Below are 20,605 nucleotides of genomic sequence, written 5' to 3'. Positions count from 1 at the left end.
GGTATTCTGTACCCCCACAAATCCCCTTGCAGGTGGGTGAAGTCGCTCACTGCACCCACCAAGAGGGGGATCTATTAACACAGTTAGAAGAGCAGGCGGCTTGGTGCATGCACAGTAAAACACAGAGCTGCTGCTTTAAACACGCTCCATTGTTCAGGTAAGAGTGTTACCTCCAGTGTAGTGCTAGTGTGCAGTTGCCCTTGGTGAAGGGCATTACATGGAATGGTGCACACTTTATATGTTTGCACACAGCACACCTGTTTTCATATGCACCGTTGTGCAAACAGAGAAAGTGTGCACTATGTAAAATAGGGCCACTGGTCAGTGTGGGCTAATGACAGTCCAGTGTTTTTATGCCTCTGTGGCAAACTTCATCTTTCAAACATATTTTTGTAGGGGCATGACACTTTTGCCCAAATACATATGTGAGCCTCAGAAAATATGAATACGAAGCAACTATAGGCAAATGAGACACAAGGAAGAACTCACAGAATATGTGTACTTACCAACTTGTACTCCAGTGTAGCTCGAGAAGTCACCCTCCCAGCTGACCACATCTGCCCAGCAATGTTTGGTTTGATGGAGCGTTCACTCAATGTTGTAGAGATGCATCATATGTTGCTGCCTCTTCTTCCATCTAGTCTTCTTCTCCAGCATGTGGTATCCTTGAATCACCCGCCCACCACTGTCTACCGTGTTAGACAGACAGTGGGTTATGAGCCACAGAAAGCCTCCAAACTCCTGGGCATTTATATTACATGCCCTTCTCTTCCCAGAGATGCCCTTCCCCAACAACAAACTGACCCTCAAAAATACTAAATTACCTAAAAGACCCACAACTACTCCAAAGAACAATAAAACCCCAAAAGACAGACACCCGACCATACACAGCACAAAACAATACAATAAACAAATACAAGGCACAAATTAAACTTTAAGGACACTACAGGGACAGTACACAAGAAAACAATTGCAAAAAGACACCAAGACACTCTCCAGCACAGCTAAAACACACCTTCTCCCAAGAACAGACAAAACGACTGTGAGGCAAAGTGAAAGTGACTTCACAAATCCTGGTTTGCAGCATACCAAAGCCATTGCATAATTTCCTGTATGGATGCTTCATATTTTCAGCTAATGCATCATTTTTTTGACACTTCAAATGGATACATAGCCAATGTGTGAATTTCACACAAGGCCTGACAAGGCAACATATGGTAATTCTAACACATGGGCTGGGATGCGTCACCTCTGCCTGACGCTATGGCTGGAAAAAATTAATGCTTTACGTAAATATGTCTTTTTTAATGCAGTGGTGCAAATGTGCATTTTACTGTGTATTGTGTGTTAAAATGCATGTAAACAAATATATAGATCAGTGTATTGCCTAGGTCTATTGGAGGGGACATGCTTGGCGTATACAAATGTGTTGCATGTGCATGTTGACAGTGCAAATATGTGTGACTAATTGCATCACTGGTGATCCACTAACTATAGTGGACATTGAATCTATTTATGTAAAAACACAGCTCACAAGGGGCGCATCCTATACAAACTCTGGAAAAGCACATGATTTCAATTTTGCACTAAGGCCAGGTTTGGGGTAGAGTTGCATTGCCCTGGTGGTTGCACACTGCAGCGTTGTACGGAGCATTTTCTCAGAACAGCTTCATGTTGCGCTGTGCATGCCACACCAGGTTGCCATTTTATGGGCTATCACAGATTCCCTTTTAGACTAATCATTAATGCTATGCAGTGAAGCAAGGCAAGTTGATGCACTGCATTATGTGGAATAGAGAGGTCATAAATCCACCATGAACATAAAGTGATAACGCTTTGCCTGGGTCTCCTTGTGCTGATGCAGTACAGACAGACAAGCACAAACACAGGCACTCTTGCAGCACAGTGCAAGGGTGTCTCTGTTGCATGTACAATTGTTTATGTGGAAGAAGGGACCCCTTCCTGCACAAAATACAACAAATGTAGTTGTTTCCCCCAACGTATGTGTGCTGCATAGTACCAAACATGTGCAAATAGTCAATGATAATGTTACAGACATATTTCTTTCATGGTCATATCATCATCCGTGTTGCATTGGTGACGTTTCAATCCCTAAGTTATGTATCTTTTCCAATCAATTATTGCCCGAAATCCATGGGTGGATGCATGATAACAGCCAGGTGCTCAACACGGAAAGCTTTCATGAATGAGATGTAACGCATTGCATCACTGGACTCGTATAAATAAATTTTAGGCATACAAAAGGGACATGAGATTGCCCCTTCCCTGGCTTTTTGATTGAGTTTGGACTTTTTGGCTAATAGATGTGTGACAACAGTGGTACAATATTGACACAAAATGGTAACTTATTGAGGCAGGAATGTTCTACATTTCTTAACATTATGCTGATCATATAGAAGAATCCTGCCCCACAGAAACCTTCCTTTCTTGAATGCTGTGGTGCACAGGACTCTCAATCATACTGTCTGTGCAATGCAAACCAAGCGTGCATAGCTGTGCGTCACTTCATGATCATTGGGTAAGGCAATTAAGTGTGAAGCACAACATAGCTTGAGTCAGTACCAAGAAGGTGTGGCATGTGATTTACAGTGGGTGTTCACAATAAAGACTCATGGAGTTTGACACTGACCCTGATTCTTAGGCTTACATGGCCCTGGTGCAGGGCCAAACCTTTACACAAACACACAAAAGGTGTAACAAGGTGAATCTTTCTAAAACATACTTGACTTACAATTTAGCATGTTTGCTTCAACATGCAGCACACATGGTACAAGCCAACCAAAACCATGTATTGTTTACGTACATGAAGCTGCATAGGCGACTTCAATGGAAGTTGACATCAGATTTGATGAATACATAAACCTTTTACTGCTACTCCATGTTTTAATACTAATACTTACTTTACTCATTCTGGATATCCATGTGCGTTGGCTATCAAAAGACCCTGGAAGGCACATAGTAATCACACATAACATAGAGTAGATCAAGGCAGCCTATTGATGTGCTGTAATTCACCTGATTGTTATGAGGCTAGGATGAGCCATCCAGGATGATTTGGCATGCCATCAAGGATATGTTTGAGATACATGTGCCACGTGAGGTCCATGATGGTTTGTGCATACTAACAGAGAGTCATGTTGAATAACCACCATATCACAGCACAGAAAAGACACGTCTACTGTATGAACATGAGTCTGGAAGGATATGTGTTTCAAAGACACAGTGCTAATATTCAAGAGTATTTGACTCATATCTCTCTCATCATTTTTGTATTGACAAGGCCAACTTGGCTAGCCAAAAAGGGGTCTGATTTATTCCAAGGAGGAATCTGTTTGCTATTGGCAGGCATCAGCATATGTGGAAATATTTATGGGCAACTTGTACTTCAGATGTGGGTATGTATTCACTCAAGTTGTTAAGCTGTGCATTTATTGTCACATTCTGCCACTATGGCCTGGAATGCATTAGTGAATGTTTCTTTGGCTGTATTCAGCTTGCATTTGGTCCTTGCTTCTGTGTAAAGGTGACATGATCAGACACTTTGGCCCTCATTACAACCCTGGCGGTCGGTGATAAAGTGGCGGTAACACCACCACCAGGCTGGCGATAAAAAAAATTGGAATCATGACCATGGTGGAAACCACCAACACATACAGCCACTTTAACACACCAACCACCACGGCGGTAGCAACAAACACTGCGGCAGTAACCGCCAACAGCCAGGCGGAAGACAATGTATTGCCCACAGCATTACAACAGGCCTATCTGCCACCTTTTCTGGGGCAGTACCAACGCCATCATAAGCACGGCAGAAACAGTACACTGAAGGGAAACGACTCACCTCTCGACACTCAAGGAAGAACCACAACACTATGGAGCCTGAGCTGCACTTTTTTCCAATGCTGGTGTACCTTCTCATACACCAGGAACACGAACGCCTGCGAAGACGACCACGGTGAGTACTGCACCTAGCACACAAGGGGGGGGGGAAAAGAGAGTGACACACACACATGCAACACGCAACACTCCCACCCCCAACACCATACACACATAGATGCAACAGTATTACATATACAGCCTGTAACCCTCAGGAATAACGCAAGGACAAAAGGAATGGATTAAAATGAGTGTAATAATACAGTTTTAGATAAATACGTCCTTAAACCATAAACAGTATGTACAATATATACAAAAGAAGGGACAATGCCCACTCCAAAATGTCTGTGGCCCTCGGGCCATAACACATAGGCCAAGGCCACACTTGACTCCTGCTTCAATACAGATAGAACACTGCAGGGGCATCAGGTCAAAAAAACACAGGCACCTCAGGGGGACGGGGAATGGGGGGGCACCTCAACCAGAAGATGTTACAACGCCACTGGCCTGGAGGGGGCCCCATGCCCACTGCTTGGTCCTGGGGAGTGCAAAGCCACAGTCTCTCAAGTGGGTGGTTTGCCCACTGCTTGGTCCTGGGGAGTGCAAAGCCACAGTCTCTCAAGTGGGTGGCTTCTCCACTGGTTCCGGAGGGGGCTTTGTGCCCAGTGTGCTTCATCCTGGCAAGGAGGGGGTGAGTGGATGCCTTCTTCCAGTGGTTCTGGAGGGGGCTTTGTGCCCATTGTGCTTCATCCTGCCATGAAGGGGGTGAGTGGATGCCTTCTTCCACTGGTTCTGGAGGGGGCTTTGTGCCCAGTGTGCTTCATCCTGCCAAGGAGGGGGTGAGTGAATGCCTTCTTCCACTGGTTCTGGCGGGGGCCTTGTGCCCAGTGTGCTTCATCCTGGATGGGGCAAGGTCACAGTCTCTCACCTGGGTGTCACACCGACAGGTTGCAGTCACTACTACACACTGCTCGCCGGCGGTGATGGCTGCTCAGTGGGTGGCAGTTGCACTGCAGGTGGCGGTGCTGTCAGTGGTGGTGGTAGGTTCCAGCCCTTCACCTGCAGCCTTGGACGGCTGCCCGCTGGGGCTGCTGCTGCTGGCAGTGGTGCTGTGGTGCAGGTAGCGGTGCTGGCCATGGTGGTGATAGGCTCCAGCCCTTCACCTGCTGCCTCGGACGGCTGCCCACTGGAGCTGCTGCTGCTGACAGTGGTGCTGCTGGCGGTGGGGCAGGTGGTGGTGCTGGCTGCGGTACAGGTAGTGGTGCTGGCTGTGGTGGTGATAAGCTCCAGCCCTTCACCTGCAGCCTCGGACGGCTGCCCACTGGGGCTGCTGCTGCTGGCAGTGGTGCTGCTGGTGGCAGGGCAGGTGCCGGTGCTGGCCGCGGTGAAGGTAGCGGTGCTGGCCGTGGTGCAGGTAGCAGTGATGGCCGTGGTGCAGGTAGCAGTGCTGGCTGCAGTGGTGGTAGGCTCCTGCCCTTCACCTGCAGCTTCAGATGGCTGCCCACTGGGGCTGCTGCTGCTGGCAGTGGTGCTGCTAGTGGCAGGGCAGGTGGTGGTGCTGGCCGCGGTGCGGTTAGCGCTGCTGGCCGCGGTTGTGGTAGGCTCCAGCCTTTCACCTGCAGCCTCGGATGGCTGAAGTGCCATGCTTGGTGTTGTGTGCCCCTTCCTGCCCTTGCCAGATGGTGGTGCCCCTTTGCTTGTGCTAGCTGGTGTTTTTTTCTTGCCCTTGCTGGCTGGTGGTGCCTCCTTCCCCTTGCAGGCTAGTGTCCCCTTCTTACCCTTGATAGGTGGTGGACCCTTCCTTGCCTCGGCAGGTGGTGCTGGCACACTTGCTGTGATGACGGGTGCCTCCTTGAAGCCTCTCACACCATCAGTAGCTGCAGAAACCACAGTGGGCATGGAATGAGTGGCTGAGGTGCTGGGCTGGGTTCTGGCCACCCTGGCCCAAAGTGAAGGATGGGGGGAGGGGGAGGGGGAGGGAATAGGTCAATGGTGGCGAGGAAAAGCTTCTTAGGGACACTGGGGCATGAAGAGGTTGAAGGTTTGGGAGTGGAGGAAGAGGGAGTGGTTGTAGAAGGTGTCAGTCTGCTGTGTTTGGGTGCAGGTGCATGGGCTGGATGCTGCTGTGAGGTGGATTGCTGTTGGGTGTCTGTGTGCTTGTGTTTGTGTACTTTGGGAGGAGGGGTCACAGACACAGTGGGAGAGGACACTGAGGACGAGTGCATGGATGGAGGGGTGGTGACTGCCAGTGGGGGGCATGTAGTGGTACGCATGCTGGTGATGGAGGTAGTGGATGAGGATGTAGTGCATGCAGGAGTGAGTGGAGACGCTACTGGGAGGGAGGTGAACAACAAGGAGGAGGGGGACACAGTGGAGGCAGTGGATGTCGGTGTGTCTGCATGTGGATGGTGCTTGTGTGAGTGCCTGTGAGATTAAGTGTGGTGCTTGTGTTTGCCTGAGCCACTTCTGTGTGTTGATTTGGGTGAATACTGGTCTAAAGGTGTGGTTGGGATAGGCTGGGGTTGAGCGGACTGGGACTGGGTAGATGAAGTTGGAGGGGGGAGGATGGAGACAGGGACAATGGCTGCCATCAGTGAGTTGGCCAGAGCCTGGAATGCTCTCTGTTGGGCCACCACGCTAGAGTGAATGCCCTCCAGGTATGCATTTATTTGTTGCAAATGCCCTGCTACACCCTGGATGGCATTCAGTATGGTTGACTGCCCAACAGAGAGGGATCTCAGGAGGTCAAAAGCCTCCTCACTGAGGGCAGCAGGGCTGGCTGGGGCAGGGCCTGAGGTGCCTGGTGCAAAGGAGATGCCCACCCGCCTGGGTGAGCAGGCAAGGGAAACACGCTGAGGGGCTGCTGGGAGGGCAGTGCTGGTACGAGGGTGGCGGCTGAACCTGTAGTTGGGGTGGGCACAGATGTGGGGTGCTTCCATCGGAGGAGGAGTCGCTGTTGGTACTGTCCACTCCTGTCTCCGTCGTGGTGCTCCCCTTGCCCTCCGTCCCACTGGTGCCTTCACCGTCTGTGGATTCGGCCCCAGGCCCATGTGGGATGCAGCTCCCTCCGTCACTGGTGTCCCTGCTCCTCCGCCAGATGATGCTAATGCACACAAGAACAGGGTAACAAAACAAAAAGGGGGGGATATACAAAGGATACACTTGGTCAATGCCAGCAACAACACTACCGTTGGCGTACAAACGTCACAGGGAACAGCCCTATGCACTAGACCATGCACTACCAGTTACAATGCTAGTCACCAGCCATAGGGTACAATGCCTAACACCATTAGCTGCACAGCTGAAACCCTTCCCAGTAGAATATGCCCACCAACATTATTGTGGATGGAGTGCATCTGAGCTTGCCCATCATGGAACCTACCCTGCCATGTTCGCCCTGGCTTAGGGGCACCCACAGCCCACATCCCCCACCCAGGTAGCACCTTAACGAAGTGAAGGCAGGGGACCTTTCCCCAGACACTCGAGCCACGGTCAATTCCAGACACAGGTCACAGCAGCACTTGCAGTGTAGGTCCTCTCCTGTTGAACGTCAGGTAGCAAGTGAGTGAACAGATAGAAAATGGCGGTCACGTCCACGGCGGTGCATACCATCAACGCCTGAGTACATCGTCATTGGCTCCTGGAACCCACAGGCTCCAATGATAACCAATGCGGTGTTGCACGGCGGCCATCGACTGCCTCCCGCAACAGCGCAAAAACGGCAGCGGAATTACCTCATTCCCACTTGTCCCTCCTCACAGGTCAGGCAGCCGCCATTTCAGGGGGGCATAGGCCATGGCACCTAACTGCATCACAGCAGACATAGGCACATCAACTGACTTACAAGTTCACATACTGTTTCTGTAAAACACAAATTGCATATTAATCTGAGTACATGTTTGAATATGACATTCTGCTCACCGTTTTTCACTGTAGGGTTCAACCACTGAGTATGAATAGGAGATGGAGACATCCCCCGTGTACAGACCCCTGGTGGACCTGTCGACAATGGAGGACAGGCACATTATCCTAACCTATAGACTTCATTGGGCCACAATCCAAGAGTTGTGTGCCCAATTGGAGCCAGACCTGATTTCAGGTATCCGCCACCACACAGGTATCCCCCCCTCCTGTGCAGGTCCTGTCAGTGCTCCATTTCTTGGCAAGAGGTTCCTTCCAAGCAACAGTGGCCATGGCATCAGGGATGTCACAGCCTATGTTCTCAAACGTGCTGACCAGAGTGTTGTCTGTCCTGCTGAAACACATGCACAGCTACATCGTATTCCCCCAGGTGGAGGATTTGGCCACAGTGAAGGCTGACTTCTATGCACTGGGACACATCCCCAACATCATTGGTGCTATTGATGGTACACATATTGCCTTTGTCCCCCCCGCCCCCCAGAGAAATGAACAGGTGTTCAGAAATCGAAAGAGCTTTCACTCTCTGAATGTGCAGATGGTGTGTTTGGCGGACCAGTACATCTCCCATGTCAATGCAAAGTATGCTGGCTCTGTGCATGATGCCTTTATCTTGAGCAATAGCAGCATCCCATATGTGATGGCTCAACTCCAGAGGCACTGGGTGCGGCTAACAGGTGAGCCCATGGTCCCCACCCAGTTGATGTAGGTATATGGGTGTGGGGTTGTCCCTAAGGGTGAGTGTCTGGCTAACAGGTATCCCTCGATATTTACAGGCGACTCTGGTTACCCCAAACTCTCAGGGCTACTGACCCCAGTGAGGAATTCCAGGACAAGGGCAGAGGAACGTTACAATGAGGCACATGGGCGAACAAGGAGGATCATTGAGCGCACCTTTGGCCTCCTGAAGGCCAGATTCCGGTGCCTCCATCTGACAGGTGGATCTCTGTACTACTCACCAAAGAAGGTGTGCCAGATCATCGTTGCATGTTGCATGTTGCACAACCTGGCCTTGAGACGACAGGCGCCTTGTCTGCAGGAGGATGAGCCTGGGAATGGTTGTGTGGCAGGGATGGAGCCTGCAGACAGTGACGAAGAGGAGGCAGCTGAAGAGAATGTGGACAACAGAACTACAATAATCCAACAGTACTTCCAGTGACACACAGGTAAGACACTGTAACTTCACCTTCCATTGCAGTTTTGTGTTGGACATTGTACATGGCAGCCTGATTTCCCTATTTCAAGGGTACTTACTGTACCCTTTGGCATCTCTATTTTCAGATATCTGTGCCCAACTCTGGCTCCTGGTGTGTTTACTGCTGCCCACTACAGTCATACCTATGTAAATATAACTGTACATTTCAATTGCAATGTTTACAGCTTGTTTAAGTAATACATATTTCAATCAAATGACAGACTCCATACTTGTATTTGTTCCAAGGATGTTTATTTCTGCGATAATATGTGTAGGGGATATTGAAATGGGCTGGGTTGATGGTGGAGAAAAGTACAGGATAGAGTCCAGTCTATTGGTATCGCAGGTGCATTGTCCAAGGGGGCATAGGAAGTGGAGCAATGTCAGTTCAAGGTGGGCAGGGTGACAGAGTGGGACACAAGGGTGATAATCAGGTGAGTCCTATTTCCTGGTGGGGGTATTGGCAATGTTCTCTGACTTCTGCCTGGATCGCAGGGACCTTTTGCATGGTGGTTCTCCTTCTGCAGAGGGTATGGTGCTGGTGGTCTGTTGTTACAGTGGCGGGGCCTCCTGTCCACTATTGTCAGCGGAGGTGGAGGGCTGTTCTTCGGTGTGGCTAGTGTCAGGGGCCTGTTGGTGTGCCACTGCCTCCCTCATGGTGTTGGCAGTGTCTGCCAGCACCCCTGCAATGGTGACCAGGGTGACGTGGATGTCTCTCAGGTCCTCCCTGATCCCCGTGTACTGTCTCTCCTGCAACCACTAGGTCTCCTGCAACTTGGGCAGTATCTGGCCCATGGTCTCCTGGGAATGGTGGTATGTTCCCAGGATGTTGGTGAGCGCCTTGTGGAGAGTGGGTTCCTTGGGCCTGTCCTCCCCCTGTCGCAGAGCAGTCCTCCCAGCTTCCCTGTTGTCCTGTGCCTATGTCCCCTGAACCGTGTGCCCACTGCCACTGACCTCAGGTCCCTGATCATCCTATGTTTGTGGGGTTGCCTGGTGTTCCTGTAGTGGTGGACACACTGCTGATTGACGTGTCCTGGAGACAGAAGGATGGGCCCGCTGGGTGGGTGCTGTGCTGGTGTTTCCTGGGGGGAGGCTCTGTGGTGGTTTGGGACTGTGGCTGGGTCACCGACTGTCCAGAGGTCCCTGATGGGCCTGGTTAGTCATCCTGATCCAGGCGTGCAGAGCTGCTGTCATCACTCTGGGCCTCTTCTGGGTGGGGACTGGATTATGCTGGCACCTCCTCTCCGGTGATGTTGTGTGGGGGTCCTGTGGGGATGTAAATGCAGTGTTATTGTTTCTGCGTGTGACATCTTCTGCATGAGTATGTTTCCCTCTATGGTTGTTATTACCAAGGCAGCTTTGGCTTGTGTGAGTTGCAATTTGGTTGGCTAAGTGATTGTCACTAGTGTGCATGCTGTGGTGATGGGTGTCCATACAAGTCTGTGATGAGGGTCCATGAATTGGTGTTGCATGCAGGGCTTGGTATTGGGATGGGTGGGTTGTGATGGTGGGGTATATGTGAGGTGGTGGAGTGAAGGGTGAGGGTAGGGGGTAGGAGTGTTTGATGGCATGCACGTAGTGGGGGGGGGATAAAGTAGTAAAGATTTGATTTACCAGAGTCCAGTCCTCCTGCTACTCCTGCCAGGCCCTAAGGATGCATGATCACCAAGACTTGCTCCTCTCATGTTGTTAGTTGTGGGGGAGGAGGTGGGGGTTCACCGCCAGTCTTCTGTACAGCTACCTGGTGTCTTGCTACCACGGAACGCACCTTCCCCCGCAGGTCATTCCACCTCTTCCTGATGTCATCCCTTGTTCTGGGGTGCTGTCTCACCGCGTTGACCCTGTCCACGACTCTCTGCCAAAGCTCGATCTTCCTAGCAATGGACGTCTGCTGCACCTGTGATCCGAATAGCTGTGGCTCTACCCGAATGATTTCCTCCACCATGACCCTTAGCTCTTCCTCAGAGAATCTGGGGTGTCGTTGTGGTGCCATGGGTGTAGTGTGAGTGGTGTGTGTATGAGGGTGTGTGGGGTGATGTGTTAAGGTGTGTGCTGTGAGGTGCGTGGATGGTGTATGAGTGATGGTGTTTTGTGGCTCAGAATCAGTGGGTGCTCCTGGCTTGTCTCTCTCTTTCAGTTGTCAAAGTTTTTGGGTCGTAAAGGGTTGTGGGTAGTATGGGTGTGTGTTTTGTAGTGTTGTGGGTGTGTGAGTGTGGTGTGTGTATGTGTGTCAGGTGTGTGTTATTCAAATTGTCCAATGTGGTCTTGATTTGTTAGCGTGTGTGTATTTTGAGCGTGGCGTTCTGTACCGCCAGTGGTTTACCACGGTTGAATGACCGTCGCAGTGATTTGTGGGTCATGAAGCTATGGGCATATTCCTGTTGGCGTAACAGTGTGGGTTTTGCTACCACCAGTTTATCACTGACCTTTGGGCTGGCGGACTTGTGTGTGTGTCTGTATAGTGGCGGATTTCTATGTGTGGGCCATAATACCCGTAGCGGTATAACGCTGCGGTCGCAGTATGTTGGCGGCAGTCTGCATGGCGGTAAGCGACACATACCGCCAATGTCATAATGAGGGCCTTTGTGTTGCATTTTAACACTCACACATGAAAATGTTGTTACAGGAGTTGACCTAATGTTTGTATCTGAGTGTAACACAGGAACATGGTATGAGGCATCACTGCTTGGTCCATTTCCATAATTCCCTAGCGGGGCTGTTTGAAATGGGGTCTCTAGTTGGCAGTCAGTTTACGCTCTGTCTAAGAAGGGACCCTCACTCTAGCCAAGGTAAGAAAGTCAAACTCCTAAGATAACCGCTGCTTACTTCATTGGTAGCTTGGCACGAGCAATCAGGCTTGTCGTGGAGGCAATGTGTTAAGTATTTGTACCCACACACAGTAACACAGTTAAAACACTACAAATGGACACCACACCAGTTTAGAAAAATAGCCAATATTTATCTATTTAATTGAGACCAAAACAGCAAATATCCAACATACACAAACAAAGATATGATTTTTTAAAGGTTAAATCTCAATAAAAGTGCTTAGAAACACAAAAGCTCCAAGTGGGGCTATCACAGTGTCTTTGACAGAGTCACTCCCAACAGTCCGACACAACACTAGCAAGGGAGTGTGGCACAGGTCGTAGAATCACACAGACCCCAGGTACAGTACTTTAGAAATGAGGCAGAGTCAAAGACGTGGCACAGAGTCAGGTAGGTGAGGCATTGCTGGAGCTGGTGCGGGGTTGGTTCCATATTTCTGCACAGGAGGTGAGGCATCAGTTCCTTACTGATGCGCAGGGGAGGGAGGCGTTGGTTCCTTATGAAGGCAGTGAAGGTGAGGCAGTGTCAGTGGTGAGGCATTGGTACTTTATGATCTCGCAGGGTCAATGAGTGTAGCGTGTCAAGCTGCCGTAGGATGACCTTGCGGGTTCATGGTCACTCTTCTGGGCCATAGGTGCCACAGCAGAGTTGGGTGTCACTGACGTTGGTGACACAGCAGTCGGGACTCACGATATTGTGGGACTTCAGAGACTCTGCTGCGGCATCAGGCCTGTAGGGTCAGTCATGATCGGTGCACATCGGTGGGGACCACGGCTTCAGGTGCAGGCAGCGGTGTGGTGTCACACAGCGATGCCGGTTCTGGAGTCATCCAGAGTTGGTGTGCCTGGTTCTTCTTGTTTTATGCCAGACTTCACTCCCAAGGGCCCAGGAACTGGAGTGGGCACCTCTTGTCAAGTCAGGTTCATCAGCAAGAGAACCCATGGGGATGGCAGGTAATGTCTTTCATGTCCCTGAGACTTTTTAACAGGAGGCAAGCTCAATCCAAGCCCTTGGAGAAACTTCACAAGCAGGATACACAGCAAAGTCCAGTCTTTGTCTTTCTAAAGCAGAAGCAGCAACTGCAGGCCAACATAGCAAAGCATACACAGCAAAGGGGCAATACTTCTCCTCACAGCTCTTCAGCTCTTCTCCTTGGCAGAGTCTCCTCTTGATCCAGAAGTGTTCTAAAAGTCTGGAGTTTTGGGTCCAATGTTTATACTCATTTCTGCCTTTGAAGTAGGCAAACTTCAAAGGAAAGTCTTTGTAGTGGACAAGACCCTGCCTTTCCTGCCCTAGTCCCAGACACACTTCAGGGGGTTGATACTGTATTGTGTAAGGACAGGCACAGCCCTATTCAGGTGCAAGTGTCAGCTCCTTTCCCCACTGTAGCCCAGGAGGACCCATAAGGATATGCAGAGCATACCTTAGCTCCCTTTGTGTGACTGTATAGAGTGAAATCACAATCAGACCAACTTTTATCCTGTCCCACACGTGTATTTCATAGCCAGACAAAAGAACAGAATGGTTAAGCAAGAAAATGCCCATGTTCTGAAAGTGGCATTTTCAAACACACACTTTAACAACTACCTTCACTAAAAGATGTATTTTTAAAAAGTGAGTTCAGAGACCCCAAACTCCAAATCTGTGTCTGCTCCAAATGGAAAATTACACTTAAGAGACATTTCAAGGCAATCCCCATGTTAACCTATGGCAAAGATAGTCCTTGCAATAGTGAAAACTGAATTGGGCAGTATTTCACTACCAGGACATGTAAAACACACAGTTAAAAATTCAGGAGGCAGAGGCAAAAAACAGGGGAGACCATGCCAACGATGCCAGGTCTAAAAACTAAAAGGGCTATTGTGGCAGCATTGGTGTGTTGTGATATGTCACAGTTTATTTTACATTTGCTTGTACACATTGATGAAGTATATGTTGACTGTATGAGTTGGACTGAGTTCCCATGGACATACTAATGGGCATATTTACAAGCCCCTTTGTGCTGCCGGAACTTTACTTTTAGTGATGGTCCGGCAGTGCACACTGCAGGGACATATTTACAAGGTCATATAAAGCCACCCTGCATGGTTTTTCATGGCCTTGTAAATATATCAACGCAGTGCAAGTTGCTGCTTTGATTCATCATACAACAGGGAAGTGTGCCATGGGCGTTATGGTGGGTGTTTCCATATAGCATCCATGGCATTTGACACATTCCCAGATTTACAAGATTTCATAAACTTGGGAATGTGTCAAAAGCCTCTCCAGGGGAGGCGTAAGTGAGGTGCATAGATGAGAAATACCTTTTTTCTCCTAATGTTTCCTTTTTCTATGTGTGCTGCTTTCTACAGCACACATAGAAAGAGGAAAATGCCTCTCATGATTGTTTTTGTACAGGAATGTGATCCTTCCTGCACACACAAATTCATCCCTGCAACACAGACATACTTACACCATGGTGGAAGGTCCCTGCGTTGGAACATGGCAGCCCATTGTGTGCCAGCTCAGGGAAAAGGACAGAAATGCACCATATCTTATAGATATGACACAATCCTTCCCTTTTCTTTTGACACAAGGCAGTGCAGCAAAATGCCCTTCATCAAACGATTGTAAATATGCCCCTAGGTGCCTCCGGTGACAGCCATCAGACTATGAGCTCACTCTACTTTCCTTCATCAATATGTGGCAATAAGAATGGGTAGCTGAACAACACGCACATAGGCCCTCATTATGACTTCGGCTGTCTTTTCTGAAGAACGCTGAAGTCACTGGCACCAGACCACCATATTACGAGTACTGAAGGATTTTTACCACAATTTGGGTGGAAATCCTCCAGTAGTCGTACTGGTGGTTGGAGGTGCAGGGGCGGTTCCACCAGCGGCCCCGTCCCACAAAAAGGACTCCACTAGCCGTAGTACGACCTGTAATACAGCATGGCTGTGTCCTGATGGTGGGGTGTTGCCGGCGGTGGAAGCACCTGTTCCCTGCCGGACAACCTCCTCGCCGGACAAGGTAAGTTGAACATCCCACAGGGGATGGGGAGTGTTGTGTGAGTGTGTGTGAGTGGGTGTTGTCTGCATGTGTGAATGTAAGTGTGTATGTGTGTGTGTATGCGTGTGTGTGTATGGGTGTTTGAATGCGTGTGTTTTATGCATGTGTGTATGGGTTTTTAAATGTGTGTATGATTGTTGAAGTGAGTGCGTGTAGGAATGTTTGTGTGAATGCGTGTATGTATGTGTGTGAGTGAATGCGTGCATGCATGATGTGAGTGAATGCATGTATGTAAGTGTTAAGGAATTAGTGTATGAGTGTGGGTGTGTGTGCGTGTATGCGGGGAGGGGGTTCTGTATGGAAGGAGGTGGGAGGGGTTTTCTGGTATGGAATGGGGGTGGTGGAGGTGGGTGCTTTTATGGAAAGGGGTGGAAGGTGCTGGTATGGAAGGTAGGTGGGGGTGCTGTTCTGGAAAGGTGGTGGGGAGGTGAGTTCTGGTATGGAAGGGGGGTGAGGGAGGTATCAGAATTGCAGGGGGGTGGGAGAGTCGTCTCCCGGTGAGAGGAAGAAACCTCTTGTCACTGGTAGCCTTTCCACCAGGGTTTTCGTGGCAGTGCTACCAACACGGAAACCCTGGTGGAAAGCCAACTCATGATACTGCTGGCGGTCTTCACTAGACCGCCGGGTCAGAGATGCTAATCTCTGACCCCGCTGTCTAACCACCCTGGCGGTACAAGTGGGGATGTGCCGGTTTGGCATAGGCCAAACCGCCACCCTCACAATGTGGTGGTGAGACTGCCACTGCAGCCCTGACGATCTTCTGACCGCCAGGGTCATAATGAGGGCCTTAGTATTTGGGCAAAATTTTATTTTACGTCAATTTTTGTAAGTGTTTTGTTGTCTGATGTCATTTACAATGCAACATAACACATTCTAATGAACTGTACAGACTTTATCACATTACAATAGTTGTTTGTGGTCCATTTTCCCAATAGATCTGCACTTGTCACAGGTCATTGTCATGGACACTATTTTTGTATTACAAGATGTTGTCCAGCCCTGTTTGTTACACATTGCTACATACCTTTGTTGTGTTCCAATGACTAGTAGATATGATTAGATGTTTTAGTGATATATAGAAACTTGGAATCAAGAATGCTTACACGTTGTAAGTTGTACAAATTGTTTTTTTTGTTTATTTTCTGTTTGTCAGGTACTCTATGCATTTATAAGTGGATTGAATTTGATCTCTCTGGAATGTCCTGGCAATTCATGCAGCATTTTGATGTTGGTACTCTTCTTCCTCTTCATCCTCAGGAGGGCCTTCCTGCTCCATATTTTCCACATCTCATGGGACATTGGTCCACACATGGATATTGAGCAGAATGCAGCAGACCAGGATGATTTTACAGACCATATGGGGGAGTAAAGCAATCTCCTGCCAAACAGTTCAAGACATCTAAAGCATGATTTGAGAATCTGAAAGTCAGCTTGACAATGGACTCATACATATCGGAATGTTCAACATTTGACAAGTGCTGATTATGTTGTCCCATTCATTCACACATATTTGGATGTGACAGTAGTAGTCACTGTTGTTGATTAGCTACAGCCATGGAGAGTTTATAAGTGCATGTCATTGTGCTACATGATAGTCTACAGTGCACAGTGTCCACTGTGTTGACAGTACAATCAATCAATCAAGGCATTTGTAAAGCGCACTACTCACCCGTGAGAGTCTCAAGGCACTGGGGGGGCTGCTACTGCTCGAACAGCCAAGTCTTGAGGTGTCTCCTGAAGGTAAGTAGGTCCTGTGTTTATTGCAGGTGGGTGGGAAGTGTGTTCCACTTCTTGTCGGCGAGGTGGGAGAACGATCTGCCACCTGCGGTCATTCTGTGGATGCGTGGGACGATGGCGAGGGCAAGGTCACAGTACAAAACTTGAGAGATATTTTGGAGTTCGGTGGTGTATAGTGCAACTGTCAAACTCTCAAAACTAGCCTGCCTCACTCATTGAGGGCAGTGTTGGAAACGTTTTCTACATGGTTCATTGTTGTGGGTTTGCCACATGCACTTACAGACAAAAGACAGCATTGCACCAAGACAGACAAAATATAGAAATAGTGAATGTGTGGCTGCCTGGTGTATAAGTAACCTTTTTGCCAAATGGCCTAGCTTGCTGTCCAATGTGAAGCCTTGGGTGACTGTTTCATTAGGTTTTTCTATTACAAAATGGAGCAGGCACAGGATGGCAGGTGAGCTAATATAATGAGTGACGTAAATTGCCAAGGTGCACATGAGATGGGTATGATCAAATATTTTTTCCTTGTTAAGTTTCACAGGTATTGGGTACATGATATGCCTCATGGCCACAGGAGTTACCTGTGGACACACATACATCAAAAATGGAGGCTCTTCCTTGAACACAGTATTGTAACCCAGCATTTTACATGTTGTTGCATTGCTAAGGATCTTTCTACCATTTTGAGGCACAGACAGGGACACATTTCAAGATTGTTGCCACAGGGCAGTGCAGGTGGTCACTTATCTGCACTGCCCTATATTAAATGAAAAGCACTTGAATGTGTCATTTTAATGACATACAGCACATTTCTGTTCCTTATGCATGCACAATATCACAGATTGGTGAATGGTGGCAACACATGCCCCCTTGCACCATGGTGCAGGTGTGTTTGTATTGTGGACTCACTAGTTTTTATGCCTTAAGGAAAACCTTCCTACACATCGACAAACAATGTAGGCTTATTAAACTTTGCATGTTTGCTGCAGAAAGCAGTACACATATAAAAAGTGACTAACAATAAAAATGAAGTTATGTTGTCGTTGTTACACCTCCCCTGGGGAATAATATATATGTGGAAAATGTACAGTACACCATGGCATGTTACATCAGGTAATGTATCAAATGAATTAGGTGTTGCATGGATGAACTCAACTTGAGGCCCATGTCGCACAATGCAGAGTAATGTAGTGCAGCACTTTGCACTGCCTCACCTTTGCCTATATCTAAAAGGCCATGCCAAGGCACATAGGGTTACTTTGCGTTGCCTCATAGGTACAAATGGGTTACCTGCCTCACCAAATCGTCATGAAAATGGCCACCCCAGCAGTACAGGCTTCTTGTTCAGGAGGTCCACACTGGTTTTACAGGTCTTAACATGTGTGAGTTGTAGGGTTATAATTCACATGTGCCATGTGTTAGTTTGCAAGTGTGAAGCACACACCTGCTACTGAGACACTGTCTCACTCACCCAACCCAAATATGGCTAAATTGAGCAACATGATTACCTGAAATGAGGTGATTCATGTGCTTTAAATTACTTACCAACCAGTAGGCCATTCCCATGTCTCCCAATCTGGAAGTGCTTGGTGATGAAGGAATGTCAGAACATGTATGAATCATGAGCACTTCCAGGGTACTTTGCCAGCACATTTGTGAACATCCCCAGATGGTCCACCATGACCTGCATGTTGATGGAATATGTGTGCTTCCAGTTTCAATGTAGATGGGAGGTAGCATCAGGGGGCACCATCTGTACATTGGTGCAGTCCATTGGCCCCAACACATGTGGAAACCCAGCAATAGCAAAGAAGCCCTGCTTATTTTCCAGCTGTTTCTGCTGTGTGTTGGGGAACATGAGGTACTGTGTTGTTAGGCAGATGATGGCATCAAAGACCAGGGGTAATGCGGAAAAGCCTGGCTGCGATATTCCTGCCACTCTAGCTGCAGTGGTTTGGAATGAGACAGACCCCGGATGGTAGTGGACCTCTGTGATAGTGTCTGCAGCCATGGTGCAACCTGGTGTAGGAGCAGGACAATGGACTCCCTCCTGTGCTAATATTAGGTGATGACCTCCTCCCTGAGGTCACTGAGGGTAGTCCTCTGCCGGTATATCTACTCCCTTCTCCTGCGCTGCCTCTGTGAGGGTCGGGTGGTGGTAGTCTTCTTCTTGGTGCTCCAAGCTGGAATAGGAGTAGCTCCATGGCGTAGTTGAGCTTGCAGGGTGATTTGGGCATGTTCTCTTTACATATCAGTGCCAGTGCATCATTTTTATGCCTGGGTTGCTGATGCGCAGGATTTGTGATGCATTTTGGAATCAGCGCGAAATTTGCCACAGATGCATCACTTTCCCAAAATCTTGTAAATATGGAGGCATCAGTTCTGTGTGGGTTTTTAAGTGGGGATGCCTACCTTGCATATAATTAACAATACGTGATGCAGCCAGTAGTTGCTCAAAAAAACGGGTGCAGGACAGGGTAAAGTGATAATTTCATCAAATGCGTCACTTTGTGAATATAGAGCAGTGACAGCGCCGCCGCTGCATTAGAGAATAATGCAGCGAAGGTGCAAGCCCCTTATAAGTAGGCCCCTAAATATTTGTGAGACTTATATAGAGAGGAATGAGATGGCCCTAACATGGATGTTGAAGAAATGAGAAATTCGCTCACTGGAAACCTATAAAATGATTACAAATGACTCAGTGGATGTTTACTTTACGGTTGAACCTAATAGCGCTAGACTTCAAGCTCATTTTTTGTGAGGACCTCTTTTTTTAATGTGTTCTAAACCAAGGCAGGTTCATCAGGACTATAATCACATCTTAGGCTAAAGTGCTGGGCACATCACTGTATTATTACCATAGAGAAAAACTTGGTCTACTCCTTCTGTCTTTGATTCTCACAACAGACAGGGCATGGGGATTTGTACTATCATAATGTGGGACCAAACATACTTCATTAGTACCGTGGGCCTAATGTAGAAACAATTTCAAATAAGAGTAAATGTGTGCAACTGGCATGGCATAGTTTGTGTATTTTTTAGCTGTTGGATCAAAATGAGATTATGATACTTAGGTATATTCTCATTTTAAGTAAAAACTTGGGGGGCCGATTAGGAGTTTGTCGGACGGAAACACCCGTCCGCCAAACTCCAGATGGGGTGGTCACCACCATGCTGGCAACCTCTCCACTGGCACCATTTTGACTATTCCACTGGGCTGACCGGTGGAAACCAAGGTTTCCAAGGTTTCTGCTGGTCAGCCCAGTGGGAAAGGTCCAGCAGCATTGTCGCCAGCATATAATAGAGCCAGCGGCAATGCTGCCACATGCAGGGGGCATCAGCACCCGTTGACATTTTGATGGTGCCTTGCAGGGGGACCCTTGCACTGCCCGTGCCACAGTGCACTTGTTATCCACCAGCCTTTTCATGGTGGTGGTAGCACCATGAAAAGGCTGGCGGGGAACAAGGTTGTAATCAGCAGAGTGATACAGAGTTACGTGGCGGTCGGACCATAACAGCTTTGGCGGTCCGACTGCCACCACAAGGCTGGTGGTCTTCAGACGGCCAGTCTCGTAATCAGTTGGACATAAACTTTGTTTGGAGATACAAGGGCCAGAGTTAATGAGTCTTGTGCATATCCCCGTATGAATTTACTTACATTACACATTTTTGTCCCTGGTATAGGGAAATAGGGAAACCCCATGCCAACTTAAAAGTACCAAGGGAAAATGAAGGTTTTCCCAGATTCCTGGATCTTTTCCTCTCACATTTACCACTTGCTCCGATCAGGTGGTAAATGTGAGCAGGGTGCCACAATGGTGGCTATGTGAGGGCCATGGGGTGGGGGGATATCAGGGGGTAGAAGATAGAACAGGTTCCAGGGTTGCTATGGGACTGCAGCATGTTCCCCTGGTGCTGTGTGGGTGATGGCATCGGTCAGAGCTTGTTTTTATTTTCTTTGATCCGGTGATTTTT

This window comes from Pleurodeles waltl, chromosome 2_2 (assembly GCF_031143425.1).
Source record: "Pleurodeles waltl isolate 20211129_DDA chromosome 2_2, aPleWal1.hap1.20221129, whole genome shotgun sequence".
NCBI lineage: Eukaryota > Metazoa > Chordata > Amphibia > Caudata > Salamandridae > Pleurodeles > Pleurodeles waltl.
This window is presented reverse-complemented; position numbering follows the sequence as displayed.